Consider the following 20,788-nt stretch of genomic DNA (forward strand, 5'->3'; position numbering starts at 1 on the left):
GTGGTCTGGATTATTTCATGGCTTTGAAACATTACTGAGGTCAGCAAGGATTTGTGAAAACTTTCAGCTGAAAAGGATGGGGCTATCAAACTGTGTGACACCGCAAGCCATGCCATTTAAAGGCATAATTCTGATTAATGAATTAGGTGTACCAGTTTAACCTAGTTATTTGGACAGCAGTAGGCATAGACACAAAGCACATGTGCCTGATAGTAAAGCAAAACCTGTAAAGCTCTAGTGTGCTGAAGCTGCTTTTCTTCCCCAGTGACTAAGTCACAAGTCAGTGATGAGCAAGACTAACTCATCATAATGTAAAGACTACCACTATAATCTTGTCCAGGTCAGTGTCAGTATGGCTTATTGGCAGTATAAATACTCGGCATGGAAGTTAAAGATGCCTGAAGGCAGCCTTAGTTCTCGAATGCAGTTTAGTTTAATTCAAATGTCATATTCTTAGTTCATAACAAGAGAAGCTGATGTACTGTAATGCTGACTGAAATATTTGCCATTGCTAAATGCTTAGAAAGTAGCTCCATGTGCGAGTAAGTTAGTTTATGTTAAACAAGCCTCTAAAGATTAAGCAGGGTTGGCCTTTTATTTTCTTTTTTTTTTTTTAATGTGTTTTTATTTTTGGGTTGGGTTTTCTTTTTTTTTTTTTTTTTTGTTTGTTTGGTTTTTTTTTGTGTTTTTTTTTTTTCTTGTGTGTGTGTGTTCAGGTAATGGAACTTTTTCCAACTGCACTTACTTGAAGGGAAACTTGTTTTCATGGATGCACAAGGGACTGCAATTTATTGCCATCTATTTTTATATTTAGAATTACATGACTAAACTCATGAATAGGACTTCAAATAATAGTGTATTTTCTAAAATTTCAGTGTGCCTCTTTCTGTTGAGAGAGGTGCTACAACAAAGAACTAATATTGAGTAAAGCAAGATCAAGAGCCTTAGAGCCCCCATGGAGAATAGAGACCAAGTGATGTTCACTGGTGTTTCCTGACCTCAGGAAGTTTAAGCATGGGGTCATCTGAGCAGAGCCAACTCTAGTGCTTTTTAGCTGGTGGAGAACCCAAGAGAAACTTTTACGGTTAATTGTATTTAAAATTTTGCTAAAAAGTTTACATAAATTGACTTTCCCTCTTCCATTTTCTAACAAGCTGTTACATGTTGGCATGTCAATATGAAGGCAGTGTAAAAAAGAAAATTTGCAAGATTTATAAGGGTCTGGTGAAGATGCACCTCACTCTCCTGAGGTAAGAGGGGCCCTGTGCTGTCTGGTAAGCAAAGAAGGACTTTGTGGATTCATAACTGTGTGCGCAGAATACACTTGGAGCTTAGACAGGCAGGATGCAGGACCTGCAGGTTCTTCTGAGAAGAATGAAATGTTTGTGACTTTCAAAGGTGTTTGTCTGTCTGCCCTGGTCTTGGAGAATTTAAAGAAATCTAGTGACAAACATGATTTGGGATTATCCTAAGTGTACTTGATTCTTCTTTTGATAAGGGGAAGATGAGTGGTGAGATCCCTTCTGCCACTTCTTACCTGCCTGGTTTTGAAACTAAGATGCAGCCATGTGAGGAGGGCCAGAAGCATGATCAGGGGACTGGAGCACCTCCCATATGAAGACAGGTTGAGAAAGTTGGGACTGTTCAGCCTGGAGAAGAGAAGGCTGCGTGGAAACCTCATAGCAGCCTTCCAGTATCTGAAAGGGGGCTATAGGGATGCTGGGGAGGGACTCTTCATTAGAGACTGTAGTGAAAGGACAAGCGGTAACAGAGGATATTTAGACTGGATATAAGAAGAAGTTTACTGTAAGGGTGGTGAGGTACTGGAATGGGTTGCCCAGGAAAGTTGTGAATGCTCCACCCCTGGCAGTGTTCAAGGCCAGGTTGTACAGAGCCTTGGATGACATGGTTTAGTGGAGGTGTCCCTGCCCGTGATTACAACCCCCCTTTGGAACTAGATGATCTTAAGGTCCTTTCTAACTCTAACTATTCATGATTCTATCATTCTATGATTATATGCATGTATTTGCTTCTGTCTCTTTTGCTGTGGAACATGTACGTGTCAATTTGTATTGAGCTGTGCAGACATATAAGCATAGATTAGGTGTTTGCTAAAGCTAGGACTGCTGTTACCAAGAACAGAAATTTCACAGTATTTGCTTTCCCCCTTGCAAAAATATAAGCAGTGAGGATGTTGCAGTAAAGACCTTTTTCCATGGTAGTACAGATTGTAAATCCAAAGGGCATTTATACAGTTATTCCAAAGGTACATTTCTGAGCTGATAGGTTAGTATTTTAGTACCAGTCTTATAAAAGCGTATTTGCTTAATTATTTTTAACAGAAATCTCACTAAAAAGAAAGCAGAAACCAAAAAGGCCCCTGAAAGGGGCATCCCCTTGAAAACTTCACTATTCTTGTGAATATGGTGAAGGATTGCTGGATGCAGGATCTGATGAACAGGAAATAATAACTGTTTTATTTGAAATTTTCTGGATAACATACGTGCTAGGTAGTTTGTTTTGGAAGAGACTGACCTTTTCTTCCTTTTCTCTTTAATTTGACACACTTTACTAGTAATTAGTAATATTGGAAGCTACAGGAAATCACTTTGTAGTATATAATCTCACATCATACCTGAATATATATGAAGTCTCAATTCTCTTCCCATGTTAAGAGTGGAATTCATTTAGGGTTTACAATGACTTGATGATGATAGCAAGAAGATATTTACCTCTGCCGCCTTTGTCATATCAATGTGCCTGCACTTGTTTGTCTGTATCCATTCTTCATTGGTTCTCTCAGAGCTCACATCCTCTCTCAGTAGCATTTCACATATTCTTGGGTCCAGTTCTGCGTTAAGAATTTCAATTTGCTGATGGTGCAACACCTCTTTATGCCACTGTGTGACCCCAAATGAATATGCAGTGAACTCTAATTGTACTGTCCACTGTATGGTTCATGGCCAGGAGTAACTTCTTGAAAGGTGAAGATACCTGAGCCTGTATGACCAGTTGTAGAGCACTGTTACAAGCAGAGTAGCAATGCAGTAATTTTGTTATGGGGTAACTCAAGGGTGGTTAATCCTGCTCCAGCACAGTCTGTGATACCAACACCTGGCTTTCTTGGCATACTGGATTTCCATCCTGTGGTCTGACCATTATTCGACCAAACACCAATTAAAAGATTTATCATGATGATGCATGTTCAACTTATTTTAGTTTTTCTTATGTTTAGTAGAAGAGACATTTTGTATTCTCAGAATTGTTTCAATGACTGTCGACTTCTGGCAATTTTAAGGCCGCAGCAAACAGAACAAGCCAGTGTGCATAGGATTATTTAAAATATATTATGGTCTTTTAGATTGTATTTGATGGCTATGCATTGCCACAGCGTATAATGGTGCCCTGTGACATATGTCAACCCTATGTGACAAGTGGCATGAGGAGTAGATTTGAAATATAGAGGAAATAAATGCAAGAATCAATGGCTTCTGCTGGCTGCAGTGAACTGTGCAGGCTTCTGTGCTTGACATTTTCATGTTTTATGCAAAAGAAGAAATTCTTCTGGAATGTGTTAAGGAATCTGCTCAAAACCATTATAGTGAGAGAGTCAAAGAAAATATGGTCATGAAGAAAACGGGTAACAACCATACCTTATGTCTGCAGGTACTTTGAATTACAGCTCACGATTTCATGAGCTGTTTGGATCTAAAGAACTCAAACTCAATGATTTAGGGAAAAAAACATATTTTAATGGAGTTATGTGGGGATTACCTTATTTTTTCTTTCAGGGCATTTAGAGGTTGTAATATTGTTGCATTAGCAACAGGTAGGAGAAGGGGGAAAGTTTTTTTTTTAACCTTAAGGAAACATGGTGAAAATTGTTTTTATTAGTTAGCTTTGTCTTGCAGTGTTATTTATGTGATTGCATCTGTTGTGGACCACTTTGGTCCTAATGAAAAGCTTTGACTCTCCTTATCTTTCTTGTTTTAAAAAAGACATTTGTTAGCCTGCATTTTGATTTTTTATATGAATATATGGAATATGTTACTATTTTCAAGGTGGCTAATTTTGAAAAGTGAGCTCTAATTTTATAGTTGCAAATAACTGGGTACAATTTTTCTGACTTGCTTTATCGCTTTAAAATGTCTGATAATGTCTATGGTTGAGTTACTTAAATGCTTATAATGTATTGTTGCATTTATTGAGCATCAGAGAGAGGTTATTTGTGTTTTATTTTTTGTTGTTGTTGTTTTTTGTTTCTTATTTTTTTTCCTTTTAAATATAAAGCTGGAAAAGAGTAGAATAGGTTAGCTTGATAGCCTTGAATCATCACATGTCAAACATAAAACTGGAAATTCTGACTAACGCCTAAACTCATAAGATAGAGTGGTGAGATGATAGAAGTTTATGTGGAGTCCACCCTTCTTGCCCTTTAGTTTTTTGGTTCTTTGAATTCTTTTTTATTACTGTCAAAGAGAGGTATAAAACATTCTTAAATTGGAGTTAATCTTGAAACCTCTAACAGATTAAAAAAAGGATAAAATAATAAAAACTCAAACATAAATTTGCAAGAGTTGCTGACAGTATTTAATGAAAAATACTTGTATGATACAAAGGAGTTATGGGAACTGTTACTGCATCTTGTGTAAAAAGGAAAAAAACCCACCTCCTATTGCTATTGTTTAAATATGCTGTTTATACCAAAAAAACCAACAAGCTATTACCTCAGCTATGGCTTGGTACTGAATGTGAAGATGTCAAAATATCTGCCTATTAAAGTAAATTATTTTCTGTTTTTTTTACCCATGCAACTCATGGTATGAAACTGCAACAGCAGATGATTATTGTCCCTTTAATGTCTAGTATATTTTGCCTATATTGTCTTATTTATTGAACATTTTCTAAGCCACTACTGATGGTTCTTAACCATTTTCAGTTTTAACCAAAATACTTGTTCTTATTTTAAGAAGCTGAACCACTTTGGAAGTAAATATTGACTGCTGTTTCCTCTGTGCAGTGAACATACCAGTGTTTGGGAATTCTCAAGACGAAGCTCAAGTTATGGCCTTCTCTGCCCTGCTTCTTAATCACCTTTTTTATGCATCTACAGAGTGGGTAGTGAGTAGATGACAGTAGGGTGGAGCTCCTATACTGGTGACCAGTTGTACTACCAGCAGGACTTGTTCCTGGTCTCTCCACACTCTATTTTCAAGTGGGGTTGTAGACATCTGACTGCTGAGAAACAGAATGGCTGCCACTAGCTCATGTGAGTTGGCATAACATATCAAAATGTTGCAGTGAGCATTTTTGCTCTTTTATTTGAGATATATTTGCATTCAGGTAACTGTCCATTAACATGGATTAAATTCTATAATCAGGGCATGTACAATATGGGTTAGAAGAATTTTTTTTTTTATGCAGGAACATTTTTGCTCAGAAAGTTTTTAACCGCTTGCTCAGGAATTAGGAATTACCTTGCATGAAAATGAGTTCCATTCTTGCTAGAAAAAAAAAATAAAATCTGTCTCTGCTTGAAGGATTTTGTGATGAAAATAGACACATTTTAGACAAAGGTGAGAGCCTGGTCTGAAGTGGATTTTTGTTTTGCTAGTAATGTTTCATGTATTTTTAAATAGTTAAAAGCAGTACCTGACCAATAACTAAGCTATCCAGGTGGCTGCAAATTAAGCAGTTGAAAGGTTTGATGCAAATACTGGCAGTGACAGGGTGGGATTTATTTATCTTTTTTTTTTTCTGGTGGAATAATATTTTATATAAATTTGGCATGAAGTAACAAAACATTAAATGACATCCCAGTTTCTCCTATGGTGCTGTTCTGACTGATGTAACCAAGACTAAGCTTCACATTCCGAATAATCCATTAATTTCTATGCAAGATGTGGAAGTCTGGAGACTAATTTTTGTAAGTATTGTGTTTCTAGTTACTTTCAACAGAAACTTTTTGTTCCAGCTGAATGTCAGATGGAGGCCTCAGATGTTCGTGTGCAATGCAGAATTTATCCAGTGGAAAGGGTGCATGTACCTAAAAGCAGACTGGAGCTGAGATTGTCCTAACTGGAACATCCTTGTATTGTTCAGATATCTTCCTGGCTCAGAGTCATAGTACATCGTTCAGACATGTAAAATGCTGTGTGAGCAGACAAATGTAGGGAAGAGCTGCACTGATAAAAAAAATCCATTTTTTGCTGTTTGTTCATGTTAAATTCAATTAAAATGTTACTTAAATGTAATAAACAAGGGGAGAGCACTTAAAATATATATTTAAAAAAAAAAGTTCTTTCAGCTCACATGATGTTTTTCTCCAGTTTTGGTAGCTGAAGTGATATCACCTCCATGGGATGAGATATTGGCCTTATTTTATGGAAAGATAAATTGAAGTCCCGTGTCTTGGGATATGTGAGAGCCCCCTCAAATGCTTCTTGTAGGAGTCCCAGGATCCTGAGCCAGAATAAATTCCAGACTAAATCTTTATTATTTTCAGGCACGGGTGAAGTATTTTATCTGTTGGATGAAATATATATTTGATAAATCCTCAAATCTGAGAATGAGGGGTACTGGGCAAATTAACAAATGGCACTGCTGGTTATAATTTTTGCAATGTCACTGTTTTGACAGATTAATTTTCTTTCATCCACTATGATTGATAAGTGTATCTGTCTGGGATTAGAGAAACTTGCTAGAAGGGGAGTGCTTGAAGGTTAGATTGTTCTAAGGAGAAGCTATATTTTCCTGCCAATTTTGCTTGGTAAGGTCAAGGTTTTTTTTCCTTGCTTCTGTACAATGTAGAAAGCAATTAAGATTGATTCATGCCATTAGCTACTTGACTTCTTTCCATTCTGGTTGCCTGTAACCATTCTAGCAGGAAAAAAACCTGAAACCAACATCGCCCAGCCCTGTCACTTAGCCTGTACTGCTGGAAAAAAGCTTTCATCACACTGGGCAACATTTTACTGCTCCAGAGGAGATGATGTGTTATGTTACTTACTCTTTAACTTTAAAAATATATCAGAGGTATGTAATGCTATCCAAGCAAATTATTGAAAACTGCATCAACAAAGCAGACATGAGAAAGTTACTCATATCATGTTTAAAGAGGACTAAGTATTTATATATCATGAACATTTGGGTCTAAGGAAACCCATTCGTTATTTCACTGACACAGCAAATGTCATCCCAGGAACGTGTGGCAGTCTCCAGTGTTGTCATAACAGCTATGCTTGTATGCACATTTAAGTGTGTACAAAATAAATGATTAAAGCAAAAGAGCAGGCCAAAACTCTGAGAGAGTCAACTAACAGTGTGTTTCTCTTCCTCTGACTGATGTGGGACATTATTTTATGCAGAAAGCCAGTAGAAGGCACTTTGATATTTAGGATGGATGAATAGAGACAGTAGTCCTGGCTGGAGCAGGGTGATGTGAAAGAGTCCATGTACCATTGCTCTAGAGTCCAGAAGGGAAGACTGCTAATAATTAATAACTATTTTTGGGTAATAGCCTTCTTCCTCTTGCTCCTGATTTGTCTTCACCTCATTTTATCTTATTATTGGTCTTTTACCTCTATTTAAAAAAAATAATCCAATTCTTTGCATCTAGTCTGTTCTCCTCTCTTCCTCAGTTCTTTCTGCCTTACGTTTCTGCCCAAAACACCTGTGTAGCAGCAGGTGTTTATTTCTACAGCCTGGTATTTTGAGGGCTGTAACCAGAAGTTGCTTTCTCTGGATTAATACTGCCTGAGCTCAGTCAGCTTTTGAGACAGGTGTTACGAGGAGAAGGCTGCTGCTGGCTGGACTGCTAAATGAGAAAGGATTACAAAATTGCATTTAGTGGGTGCAGTCAGTGCCAAATGGCAGATAGCAAGAAAGCCTTCAATTAAGAAATGTTAAGCAGAATGACCCCTGAGAAGTGCAATCTTTGTATTAATGGGGAAGAGAAATTCTGAGTACCTGAGGCCACACAAAGACTTGATATCCCGGCACCCCAGTGTTCATTGTATGATGCATAATAGTGTCTGAAAAATGTAGCACAAAGCATCATGCTATTAGTTTAATTTGTAAAGCTCCCCCCCCCCCATGAAATAGGTACTTGCTAGCTGAGGTTAGTGGCTAAAGCTGTGGTGAATTTCTTGAAATGGGTTTGAAGACTTTAAATTTCATCCGGTTCACCTGCAGACACAGTGGAATTTACAAAGTCCTAAACTGATGTCTGAGACTTTCCACCATCCTGCTAGGAGCTGAGTAAGCTTGGACTAGAGGGAGACCATTTTTTAACTTCTCTGTGGTGATCAGAAATGCAGCAGCCCTGCCCCAGCACTCTGAATAGTCCCCTTATCCCTGGGGTGTGCTGCGTTTTGAATAGCCAAGGGTTCTGATTCAACTGGGGAAGGACCAGAAGATTCGTACTTGCTGGAGAATTATGCTGGTCTTGTTAAGTCTACTCTGAACCATGTCAAACTCCTGTTAATACAGAGAGCTGCTCATGGGTTTCTAAAACCAAGCCACTCAATAAGCCCATCCACCTCTGAAACAGTTCAGCGGCTTAGCATATATGGAAGCAGGAGATTTGAGTTCAGCTCTTTTCCCTAATTTACATATGCCAGAATCAGGTTAGGCTGTAGGCTTTTCTGCACAAACTTTTCTGCTTTGTTAGAAAGAATAAAATGTTCTTTGCTTAATATTTTTTTTTCAGCAAAAGTTTGAGAAAGACTCTGTTGTTGAGTTGGCTCTGGGAAACATTTGGATCCCAGGACATGATTCATTTGTGTCTCAGTGTAGAATGCTATTCCCATAACATAAAATAGGGAAAGTTTTAAATAGGGAGGATAGAGATAAATAGCCTGACCAATCATTAAGGTGTAATTCTCATCTAAAGAAGATGTGAGATTAATGAAACTAGTGTAGCAGAATGGTTCAAAAACATACCTGTGACCCAGGCAGAAGATTCAGGGCATTTGGACTCCTTCCAAAGGTAATAATCAATAAATTCCCTTTGGGAAGAGGAGATAATTGAATCCAGGTCTACACTGTAACTGCTGGACTCATTCATGACCATCTTCAGGCCTTTCTCTTTTCAGAAAGAGAGCTGGCTTGCTTTCTGAAAGCTCTGAGCAGGGGACAGAATGGTAATATCTGTGACAAAATAAGACTCCTCAGTCCTAGGCAGGGATGGGATCTGTCTGCGGTATTTCCCACGGATGTTTTCCAGAGCCTCCCCTACTCCATAAGCTGGCTTTTATAAGAACCAAAGTTTGCTCACAGAGTTCATGGTCTGAGTGTTGTGAGTCTGTTGGTGTAGTGAGAGCATGTGTACTTTTTGGAACTATGCACAACGAAAATATTTATTGCTTTTAAAGAAAGCATGTTAAAAATCCCTTTGAAAACCTGGTCATTAATTTCACAACAGGAAATATGGAGTGCTGGGCACTTCTGAAAGCCAGCCCTAAGTTTCTGACAAAATTTTAATTAAGACACATGAAAGAGAAAGTACAAACTCCTTGATGGTTGCTCTGTTGTAAATTTAAATACCTTAATTATAGGAGCTTGGCTTTGTTTTAGCATTCTGTGTACTTCTGCACTTTGGGAGGCACTGTTCTTCTATCTGGGGCTATGTCAAGGCCACACACTTCTACTCTCAGCTAACTTAGAGCCCTTCTCCTGAAAATAGCAGTTCTAGTGTAGGTGCCATTGCTAAAAGGCCTTTTCCAGTTATCTTGCCTTTCAATGTGGGAAGACAGAGGATGTGGTAAAGCTTTTGTTTGCATGGATTGAGCAGTACATACAATTGGTTCTTTTGCCAGCAGTGAGAGCAAGAAGTCAATCTTGAAAAGTTTTCCTCTCTTTCTTTCTTCAAAATGGCTTATGTTTTGAAGATACAGCTCTGTAGTGGGAACTGGCTTCTAGAGGCTGTTTGCACGGTACTGTGAGATACTGCTGAGACTGGTGTAGGACATTTGCTTGATGCTGTTTGGAGCTACCCTGTGTTTCCAGTTGGCTCACTGATCCCTGCTGGTCATGGACTGACACTATTATAGCTTGGCAAGATACCATAGTGAAATTTGAAAGGGATGAAAAGTGTTAAGAGCACAATGGGATGCACATTCTGAAAAGCTGGTTGAGAAAGCTGAGACTTTGAAGTGCAAAGAGGGTGAAATCTTCCCTGTGTAGGGAACTTGAGTGAGTCCTGTATACCATGTAAATTCCTGTTAAACCATCAAAGTAAGGCTTAAGTTGAGCTGAAGTGAATGGGTTTCATGCAAGTGTTCTGCCTGTGGGTAAACCTCACCCTGGCAGCTTATTTTTTGGAAAATAAGCTGTTTAGGGGAAACTGGAAAACACAATGCTAAGTCAAGCTCTAAGTAGGTGTCTATTATACAGGTGTACAAATCGGGACCCAAATCTATTCGCTAGCCCCTCAAGCGGGATAATATTGTCATGGAGAGGGCAGAGGCTGGTGGCTGACTCACTGTGGCTACAGTTTTATCTTCAAATGATGAAAGATCTGAGGAGATAGTGTGGGAGGATAAAAGGGAGGGGATCCAGTGGGGGAAAGAAGGGATGAAGAACAGCAAGGCAGGTGGAAAGGAGCAGTACCAGGCTCTGGTGTGTATTTTACCTGAGAGGGCACTGATTAACCTGAGGGAACTGGGTAGCTCCGGAGATTGCTGAGGGTCTAGGCGGTATGTTTATGGATGTTTGTGAATTTCAGTGTGCTGTTTAGTAAGGTTAGGGCTGCTTCCCCAAGAAAAACCCAATCCCACCAAAACAAAAATACTGCCCCCTCAATACCATACAACCCCTCCCTGCCCCAAAACAAAAAACCAAACCAACTCCCAAAAGCCAAAAAACCCCCATAACTAAACAAACCGAAGTCAGGCACAAAGCACAGTGAGAGTCACTGATGGCTAATGCTGTTTCTAGAAAGCAATTTTTGGTTGCAGCACCCCAATAAAGAAAGTGGGGCTTTCTCCCCTTTGTATTCTCTAGAGCAAAATGTGGCTTATTTTACAAATGCATGTATTTATTAATTGTATTAATTTGGCCTCAAAACCAGCTTGCTGGTTTCCCATGCAGGAAGATGTAGCCTTCTCCCACCATTGGAGGTGTTTCTGGGGGCTGCTGTAAGAAGCAGGCACCTTTGGCTTGGGGCTGCTGTGTTCATTATCTGCAGGCTCCTGTACTGCAGTGCAGGGGAGGCTGTGCAGTGCAATGCACCAGCAGCTGGTGTCATCCCATTACCATGGGATAGTGGTGGCATGCTACGTATTTCTATTCAAGCATTTAATACGTTATTCTGTAATTTTTGTCTTGGAAGTAATGAAGCCTGACAGCTTTGGCTTAGGCATGATAGCAGTCCCACACTGGTATCTTTTGAATCCTTCATAGCCAAATTCATAAAGGAAGAATGACTTTTCCAAAATGACAGTAAACATGCTTCATTTTATAAGACATTGTGATTAACAGCCTGAAACAGCAAAATGCTTTTTTGAGCTATAGCTAAACTAATTTGAGCTATATTAAAAGTGCTGATCTGGAAGCCGAGTCACATTGTAGCCAAGTAGGAAAACAAATATATCCCTGCTCTTGTAGTTTTTATTGGGGGTGGGTATGGGATGCTTCCAGGATTTTCTGTACAGCCAGATGCTGCAAAATATGGGAATAACTGCAGTGGTCCTGTGCTGTGCTCTCTGTCTTGTGTACAGATCAGCTGCAGCTTTCGGCAGAGAATGTGAACTGAGTAACATAGTTTAAGCCTTTTAATGGAGTGTTTAATCATAAACCTTTGAAAGAGTCTATTTAAAAGAAATCTGTGTACAAATAACTGAAGCGTGTGAACCTCCAGGTGTTGTAGAGAGTACCATAGCAGAGATTTCAGTGCAATGGGCCTGGGGGGTGGACTTGAAAAACTAGAGAGTCATTAGAGTTCTTGCTTACCATAGGATAAGCACAGCTTAATTGGGCTGAAGTTGAATGAGTTACTCTGGGATTACCCTGATGTAAATGAGAAAATAATTTGTCCCCCTAAGACTGTTTCCTGTTTCTTTGCATTTACTTATTTGAGGATATTTTATGCTCATAATTTGCAAGTGTAAATAACAGGGCAAGGAGCAGAATGGCAGTTGATCAGACCCCAGTGATGGCCATATCTAGACTGGAGAGGTTAGATACTTGTTTTAATTTAAATATATTAATTGCTCATTAACCTGAGTTAGCTGAGAGTTTAAGTGATTGTTTAACTACTTTGCAGATGCATATTTCAGGATGTAATGTGGAGCTGGACTGGATGACAGAAAGGCTAAACCAGATGTTAGCTTGTATTAGGAGTCTTAATTTCTGCCCACAGGGAGCAAAACCCTACCCATGTCTGCAATTTTTGATCTACTGCTGATTTTTAACTGTGCAAGAGTTGTTTGGTTTGTTTTTTTGTTTGGTGTTTTTTTGTTCTGTTTTTTTTAAGTTTTTTTTTTGTGTTGTTGTTTTTTTTTTTAGAAGATGAATTAGCTGATAAGCAATAAGTCATCTAAAAAACATATTATAAGAAACGCCTGGTGATTTACTGAAAGTATCATCACACTTGGGTTGATTACATGGAGCTTCCCAGGGCTGGGGAAGCTTGCATCGAACTCTGTGTCCTGATTCATAGTTTCACTGAAAGCATTGGAAATAAATAAATAAATAAGCAAGCAGGAGGGGAGCAGGACAGGGTAGGAAACAAAGAGAAGGGAGGAACATTCCAGAAGGTGAATTACCCTTTTGTTGAGGTATCATGAGACACTTTGACTGGAAACACCTTAGGGTCTTAAGGCCCTTACAAGTCTGAGCATGTCCCCCATGTCCCTCAAGAGGCTGGGAGGAGTAGCTGGTCCCTACCTCTGCTCTGCCTTTTCTCTGTGTAGACTTTAAAGAGCTGCAGGAGACAGCACTGGTATCCCTCTCTGTGCAGTAATTGACTACAAACCTGCTGACCTTTGCTTAGACCATGGAAATGAGAAGGGGGAATAAATAGGAGAAGCACATGATTTTTACATTAGGGTCACTGGGAAAGCAGTGAGCATGGTTATGGCTGTAGCATACTGCTTGCAGGGTGGGCTCTTACTATGCAAGCAGGGATAGATTTTCATGTCAGATAAATGCCAGGTAAATGCTCACCACACAGCACATCCAATGAAGAGTGCATATGCCAGGTTTTGGGGCAGAGTGGCTCTGCAGCTCTATGGCCCTGGTACCTTACCTCTGTCACAGCTGGGTCTAGCAGACTCGTACATTTTGCAAATCTCAGCCTGACCTCACTTTACATTTCAGCATATTTACCATATCCTTCATAGTTGCATCAGTTATGATGGTGGTTAAAAGTTAAAGCAGCATTCACAGAGAAGGTCTCTCTCAACAAGAAGAAAGGCTTGTTGTGCCAGAGCCTCTGCTCTGCAAATTGGTAACATAACTGCTAAAGTTTTCTATCTGGCACTTCTCATGAATTCATTTTGCTTTGAAGGGCATGAGAAAGCAACAAAAGGTCAGGGGAGACAATGACATTTTTAAACTGAAAATGTAATTGCAATTTTCCTCTGAGGCTTGTAAATACACTTTGAACTATAAATAGGCCATTTCCACCACTTTTAAAGGAATCTTAATTAATTTATCAGTGACCACAGTAAATACAGCCTCATAACTTTCTGACATACTCAACTGTCTCCTTGAGGTGAAGTGCGTATGACTTGTCAGGACCACATCTTGCCTGCCAAATGGAAAAAAGGAGGAAGGTAAAGTATGTTTTCAACCAAAGTTTATTTTGCCCTGCAATTTAGAAACCACTAATAAGCTGTTTAATATGCATAGGTGTTTTTCACATCCCCCCAAAATATATTCCCCCTGCATGCAGTTTGCGTATTTTTATTTATTTAATAAAATAATCAGCTATAAAGATTGTTGGCATTCAAAGGATGCACTTCTGCCATTTGAGTAGAGATGGATACCACACAGAGCATTTAGTGCTGGAAAAGTAACTTCATGGATGAGGAAAATCAGCAAGTGTTTTTAAAAATATCATGGGGAATGCATATGAGCTGAGGACTTTAGAATGGAGATTAGACCGGCATTGATTTCTCAGCCCCTTAGTCTTGGCTGCTGGGGTCTGTTTTCTTGTGTCTTTGTTTTGTCTCCCAGGTTGAATGCAGTTTGGGGAATGTGGCAATTTGCTGGTGCTATTCAAAAGGAACCATGAAAGATACTGTGCCTTGAAGTAGGGTGAGGTTTGTAAGACATCTTTTGTTGTGCCTAATATCTTCTGATGCTGTAATTCTGTTGCAAGACAGAGATGTCATGGAAACCACTAGCAAGTGTTTCAAACTTCTGCTATTTTGGTGTTAAATATGCATCAAATACCTTTAAGCATTTTTCACTTTAAAATCCAGCACTTGTATTCAAAAAATGGCTAATTATTTTGCTTGTGAATCGTTTTGTTCTGCATTAAATATAAAAGCAATTGAGAATGTGACAAGTTAGGTGTGAAGTATTGATAAAAATATAAAATAGTAATTTATAAAGAGTGCAGCAAAACAATACTTGATTAATCACAGCTATAACCATAAAGACATTAATTAGTTAAGAATCTCTTAGTCTTATGATTAATAGTTCACTCAAAATCTGAACAGAAAGACTGCAAAATTAATCTTAAGAAAAGATTTAATGCTGTAGATGTATAGATGAGTTGTTGGAAAGCTACTGGTAAAACAGCTTTGAAAATGTTTTGGTCCTAGAATCTGCGGTAGATTGGAGCAGACGTGCACAGGTATTTTGGCATGTAGTCGCAGAGCCATAAGAAAACTTATATTTCGAAGTGCAAAGTCAGTATGAGGTACATTCAGTCTGTGAGAAGACAGAGATTGTTTTATAGCCCCTTAGATGTAAGGTGCTAGAAATCCAACACAAGGGGCACCCACTGTAGCCTGTCTTGTGCTTAGCTCTTACACGCTATTCCATATTCATATGCCGTATCTTATTCAACAAGGGTTCAGTTCAACTCCCATCAAACGGAAGCTGGGTGATTCATAATGCCCTTAATTCCTTAATGCAAGAATATTATTCTTGTCCCATGTGCTCCCAATCAATTTTGATAAGCCCCCACTCCCTGTGCATACTCCAGGCACTACAGATAGGTGCGCTAACAGCCCTGTCTCTGGGTGCTCTGCTTGAGAGGTGGGTCTGTAAGGATCTCAGAAGAGGCTAACAAAACTCCTCTATTGCTTTATTGAACGGTCCCTGCATTCACTTATGTCATGATGTCCTAATGTATGCTAAAAGTAATATTCTGATATTAATTATTTCTTTTAAAGGACATAAAGTTCCCCCAGGTGAGGTGAGCATTCAAGATGATAAGTGTTTCTGGCTGTGCCTGTGCCATGGAAAGACTTCATCCTGAAGCCTGAAATCCTTTTGTTCTCAAAGCTAACAGCCTCTTTTCTTACAGGACTTAAGGGGAGCAGGACTTACAGGTTTTGCCTGCTTTGATGACAGTTCCTTTGATTTTTAGGATTCCTTACATTTATTGGTTCCTGTTCATATTCTGGAAAACAATAGTGCAAAACTTCAGAACATAACAAGTGCTATTCCAGAGTAACTTAAAAATCCTAGTGAGAAAAAACATCTAGTTCCAAATTGCTCCTGCTTTTATTGTCATTACAGTGTCCTTTGCTACAGAAGAATGAGTTTCTCCTTGTGGAATAAAACGCCACAGCCTGACACCAGGGCAGATGGCTCGAGCTCTGTGTCCAGGATGGCTGTTGGTGTATTTATACGCTAGACCAGAGGCTCTCTGGTTTCCTTGGGAGCCTGTGGTCAAAAGATGATCAGCATGTCTGCTGAGACCTTGTGCTGCTGTAACTTGTGGTGACAGCATGCAAATGCATATATGTGCATATGGAATTAAGAAATATCTTAAGACAGGTAATATTTATGGAAAGAAACAAGACAAATTACAGCCATCCTCTTCAGAATCCACATGTGAAAATAAAAAAAAAATAGCAATAGACAATGTTACCTGAAGAAAGCAATAGTTCAGAATTTAATATCTAATCTGTGCTTTAATTAGTGTTACCTTTCATAAGGGGAGGGAACACGGAGTGTGCAACCTGACAAGGTACACGCTACCTTTGAGCTTAGTGCAATTTAAAATGTCAAGTTATAAACCACAAGAAAGAAAATTGGACATAACAAAACTTAAGGAGATGGTGCTGGTGACAGTGATGCTGTGGTGCAGTTCTCTGCTTTCCTTACCAGTGGTGCCTGTTGGTGCCCCACATCTGCAACTTGCTGTGCCATGCACTGATGAAGCTGCTGTTTGGTCTGTGCAGTGCTTGCATCTGTGTGCCGGGAGGCTCAGCCCGCTCTGCTGCCGCATGAGGGGGCTTAGGCAGAAATGGGCTTTTATCCTGTCGTTCAAAATAAAGTGTCTTTTACCCTTTCAGAGCCAAACTCTGAACATCAGGTAGAAAATGCATATATGTGCTCACTGCAGTCTAGTGGTTGGAACATGGAGGACTTGCCTTGCAAGACCTAGGTGCATGAGTAGCTCTACAAACCATGTTTTCTGTGTGGGACTCAGCTATGTTTTCCTCTGAGGATAGAATGCTGTCTTTTTATCTTTTTCTGTTTTCAACCCCTTCAGCGTGCACTGAAGCTGTGGGCTAGGTGGTAATTTTGATCGCTGTATTGTTTTTTAGAGTGAGTTTAAAAAAATTCCAAATTCTCATTATTTTAAAATTATGTCCCTTTCTTTCATATACTGCTGCTTCTGTGAGGCTGTTAATCCATTTGACTTTTCAAGGGTTTGCACATCTTCATTTATATGCTGTAATTCAGTTTAGAACTATAATGTTGCCTAAATCCATCTAACAACCCTGCAAGCGACATCCCAAAGGCTGGACATTTTGCTCCAGTGAGTACAATGTATAAATCCTAATCTGAAGGTATTTTAGCCTATGAAATGACTCTAGAGAATCTAGTATTCTCACAGTTGATATATTTGAGGTAAAGTTTCACCTCCTGATTTTACTGAATCTTCTCAATGTGAAAATAGAGTCCATGCGCTTGTGCTATTGCTTTTAGCTAATAAACATTTATTCTGCCTAAGTTTTGTTATATTCTGCCTCTGGTCATGAAACATGCTGATGGGTTATGGGGGTGTGTTTTAAATCACTTAATTTTCCAAATTCTACGTGCCTAGCTTCTGGTATGTTTGCGTACAATGAGCATTTCTCTCTCCATATAATTTTAATTTTCTTGAGCACTTCTGATCTGGTTTCTCTCCTGTGCAGGTAGCCTGCTGCAGTGATGAAATTAGAACATTACTGTGGAAATGTGGCATGACTTTAGTAACTGTCTTGTGGCTTTGCAGAAAGCCATGAAACATTGTGAGTACAATAGATGTCTACAAAGACTTTCTGGTGTCATTGACAATGACTTGGCTTATTGCTGAATGGATCTAGAATTTCAGACTAAATTGAAGGTGTTGCCACACTGGGTCTTTCAGTGAGTTGCTCTTGTGCCCTGAAGTGCTGTTTGATGATGATAGGCTATGAAGGACAGCGAATTTGCAGGGCAAATCAGCAGGGACTGCTGAAGAGTGGGAGATAAACCCATCTGCATGATAGGGACATATATGTGCTGTTTTTTTCTCTAAAAAAAAAATATTCAAATTGTACTATATTCTTTGAGAATATTATGTTTATAAGTTGATTCATATACCTGTGCCTTGCATGTCATTTCAGCTTTCAGATTCTGAGGGCTAAGGTGCTGTGCCTATATGATGAATTAAAACACTTAAATGTTCCAGGAGGAGATGAACATGGATATGTCTCAGTTTCTTGTATTTATGGCAGTGTTGGGCACTTTAGCTAGTAATTCATCTAGAGCACAGTGATCTTAGCTCAGTCGGTGCTGTGCTGAATGTCAGCATTAAGTTGTGCCCACCACAGTTTTTTAATAGCTTGAACTACATCCATTTTTACCCCTGCTCTGTTGATAAACTCCTTTAACTCAATTCATCAGAGTTTATGAACCCATTTTTCATTTTTTGACTTCTTGTTGAAGTTGTTTTTTCATAGTCTCTTTTTAATATATATGAGATCCTAGGAGTGACACAACTCATGCTGTGAGAAGGGAGACCCTAGATAAGACCTAAACCTTCACTGCCCTTCCATACATGCACTAGAGGCTGGACCAACATCTGCAAGCTGATGAGACAAGGCAGTTCAGGGGCAGCCCAGAAAGCCAACCGTATCCTGGGTTGCTTTCAAAGAAGCATGGCCAGCAGGTCAAAGGAGGTGATCCTGCCCCTCTACTCTGCTCTTGTGTGACCCCACTTGGAGTATTGTGTGCAGTTCTGGTGTCCCCAACATAAGAAGGATGTGGAACTGTTGGAACAAGCCCAGAGGAGGGCCACAAGGATGATCAGGGGACTGGAGCACCTCCCATATGAAGATAGGCTGAGAAGGTTGGGGCTGTTCAGCCTGGAGAAGAGAAGGCTGGATGGACACCTCATAGCAGCCTTCCGGTATCTGAAAGGGGCCTACAAGAATGCTGAAGAGGAGCTCTTCATCAGTGACTGTAGCTATAGGACAAGGGGTAATGGGTTTAAACATAAACAGGGGAAGTTTAGATTGGATATAAGGAGGAAGTTCTTTACTGTAAGGTTGGTGAGGCACTGGAATGGGTTGCCCAAGGAAGTTGTGAATGCTCCATCCCTGCCGGCATTCAAGGCCAGGCTGGACAGAGCCTTGGGCAACGTGGTCTAGTGTGAGGCGCCCCTGCTCATGGCAGGGGATTGGAACTTGATGATCTTAAGGCCCTTTCCAACCCTAAACATTTTATGATTCTATGAATTGTATCTGAATCCACTGAACAACCTTCCTAAAACTCAGAGTTCAAAGACTTCATCGTCCAAGACAAATAAATGATTGCGAGGGAAAATTGATATGGGTTGGCTGACTGAGACTGGTGGTTGTCTTAACAAACCAAAAAAGTAGTGTTGATAATTCATTTGTAGCGTAGCAGAAAAGGGTTTTAGCTGATGGAGTAGAAAGCATACAGAAAGTAAATTTCTGAGTGGCAAAATAAGAAAACCGCTCAATTGTTTTGAAAGTTTGTGTCCTGTGTATCTCTATTATCCATGAACCCAGCCTACTAGGACACAACTTTAAGTCTATCTCCACCCTTTTTTAAATATCCCCAGCACCCAGATGCTTCTTTGGAAATTATGATCTGTTTATTTTTAATAAGAAAACTATTAGCAGCTCAATATATGTTCACAGGAATATATTGCATCTCTACTTCATGTTAAGAGTGACTTTAAAGTTTCAGTGGCTCTTATTTTATTGAATCACATTGGATTAATGAGTATTTATTTGTTGCAGAATGGCTCTAAGAGCAAGGCCATGGAGCCTTAGAGGCCTTGTGCGAGCAAGGCAAGGGGTAGGCCTCACAGGTAACGGGATACTGGATGTGGGAGGAGAACGTGAAGGAAGCTGGGTAGAACTAACCAATACTGTTGTGCCTAGGAGGTGTGGCTAAACACCACGCGGATTTAAGCAAAGTGCACCACAAATAAAGTAGAAGTTTGCTTATCACCCATATTGGGTTGGCCTGTCTTGCTTCTCCTTGCCGCTTACATCTATTTATTTATTTGAGTGGGTTTTTTTGCATTTTTCCTCTAGTTAATTAAAATACTTAATGTACAAGTTTTGTGGAATTATATATTTCATTTTTTTTTTTTTTAAGCAGAACAGTAAAAGAAACATTTCATTGTGGAGGCATTTTGATGAGCTGTGTGTCAAGTCATTATTTTAATGTAGGAGGATTCATTTCTTCAAAACCTTCTCCTTAGGGAAAAAACCCTGAACAAATACTGTAAACTTGCAGTCTTCTGAATACTGGCCAGGCAGCATCTAGCTTGCTTTACACGCCTCCCAGCGCTAATTAGGAAACCAGATTTTTGTCTATATAAACACAATAATTTTAGTATTGTGTAAGCAGGTTCTCAATGTGTGAAATACCTTTCTAGCTGAAACAGCTGTTAACTTCCGGATCCACTTTTTTTGTATTTTTTTTTCTTTAAAGAGAATTTGCAAAAACAATGTTATAAACAGATGGCCAAAGTTGTAAGTTCTTTTGAAGCACAATTTTGTAGCTAAAGTCTTCTTACCAGTGAAGATGAGGACTGTTCTTCCAGAAGAGTTTGCAAATCTGTGAGACTGTGTGTTAGCAATGTGCATCTCTGTCTGCTCCAAGGGGGAATATTGGAGATGTTTTCAAGGAAAGGAAAAAGGAGACTCAGTACAAAAGGAATCCAGTGACACTGTGCAAAGTGAGAATCCAGTAATGGAAGACATGTCAATTAATCAAATTCCCAGAGGCTAAGGCAGTTTGATTTCTCATGTAACTGCCTGCACTCAAATTATGGCTGATATAGTGTAGCTACATGCATAAAGGTAAAACTTACTCTTCTGTCAATATGTGTTTGATTTTTGAACCCATGTTCTGTGATTATGCACCAAAATGTAAATAGTAGTATTTAGTATTAAATGTTAGAATACACAAATCTAGCTAGAAGCTAGATTTTGTAGACTTTGGCAAAATGTGACTTAAGACTGATAATTGGTTGACACTTAATAGCCTGAAAGTTTTAGTGGCACGTATAGATTGGGTTGAAAAAACTTTAATGGGATATTCTCTTGGAAAATGTTCACTTGTTTTGATTAATCTTTCCACTTTCCAG

General features: G+C 39.3%; 1 long non-coding RNA gene across 1 annotated transcript; it reads left to right on the forward strand.

The window, feature by feature from the left end:
* The first annotated feature begins 5,818 nt into the window (after positions 1–5,818).
* On the forward strand, positions 5,819–20,558 carry LOC134155830 (uncharacterized). The gene is made up of 3 exons (XR_009961740.1): positions 5,819–5,926; positions 17,331–17,426; positions 20,302–20,558. It is a non-coding gene; the product is annotated as an uncharacterized LOC134155830 (long non-coding RNA).
* Positions 20,559–20,788: the final 230 nt, after the last annotated feature.

The sequence above is a fragment of the Pezoporus occidentalis genome, unplaced genomic scaffold (genome assembly GCF_034315485.1).
Source record: "Pezoporus occidentalis ecotype Australia unplaced genomic scaffold, CSIRO_AGI_Poc_V1 ctg8, whole genome shotgun sequence".
Lineage (NCBI taxonomy): Eukaryota > Metazoa > Chordata > Aves > Psittaciformes > Psittacidae > Pezoporus > Pezoporus occidentalis.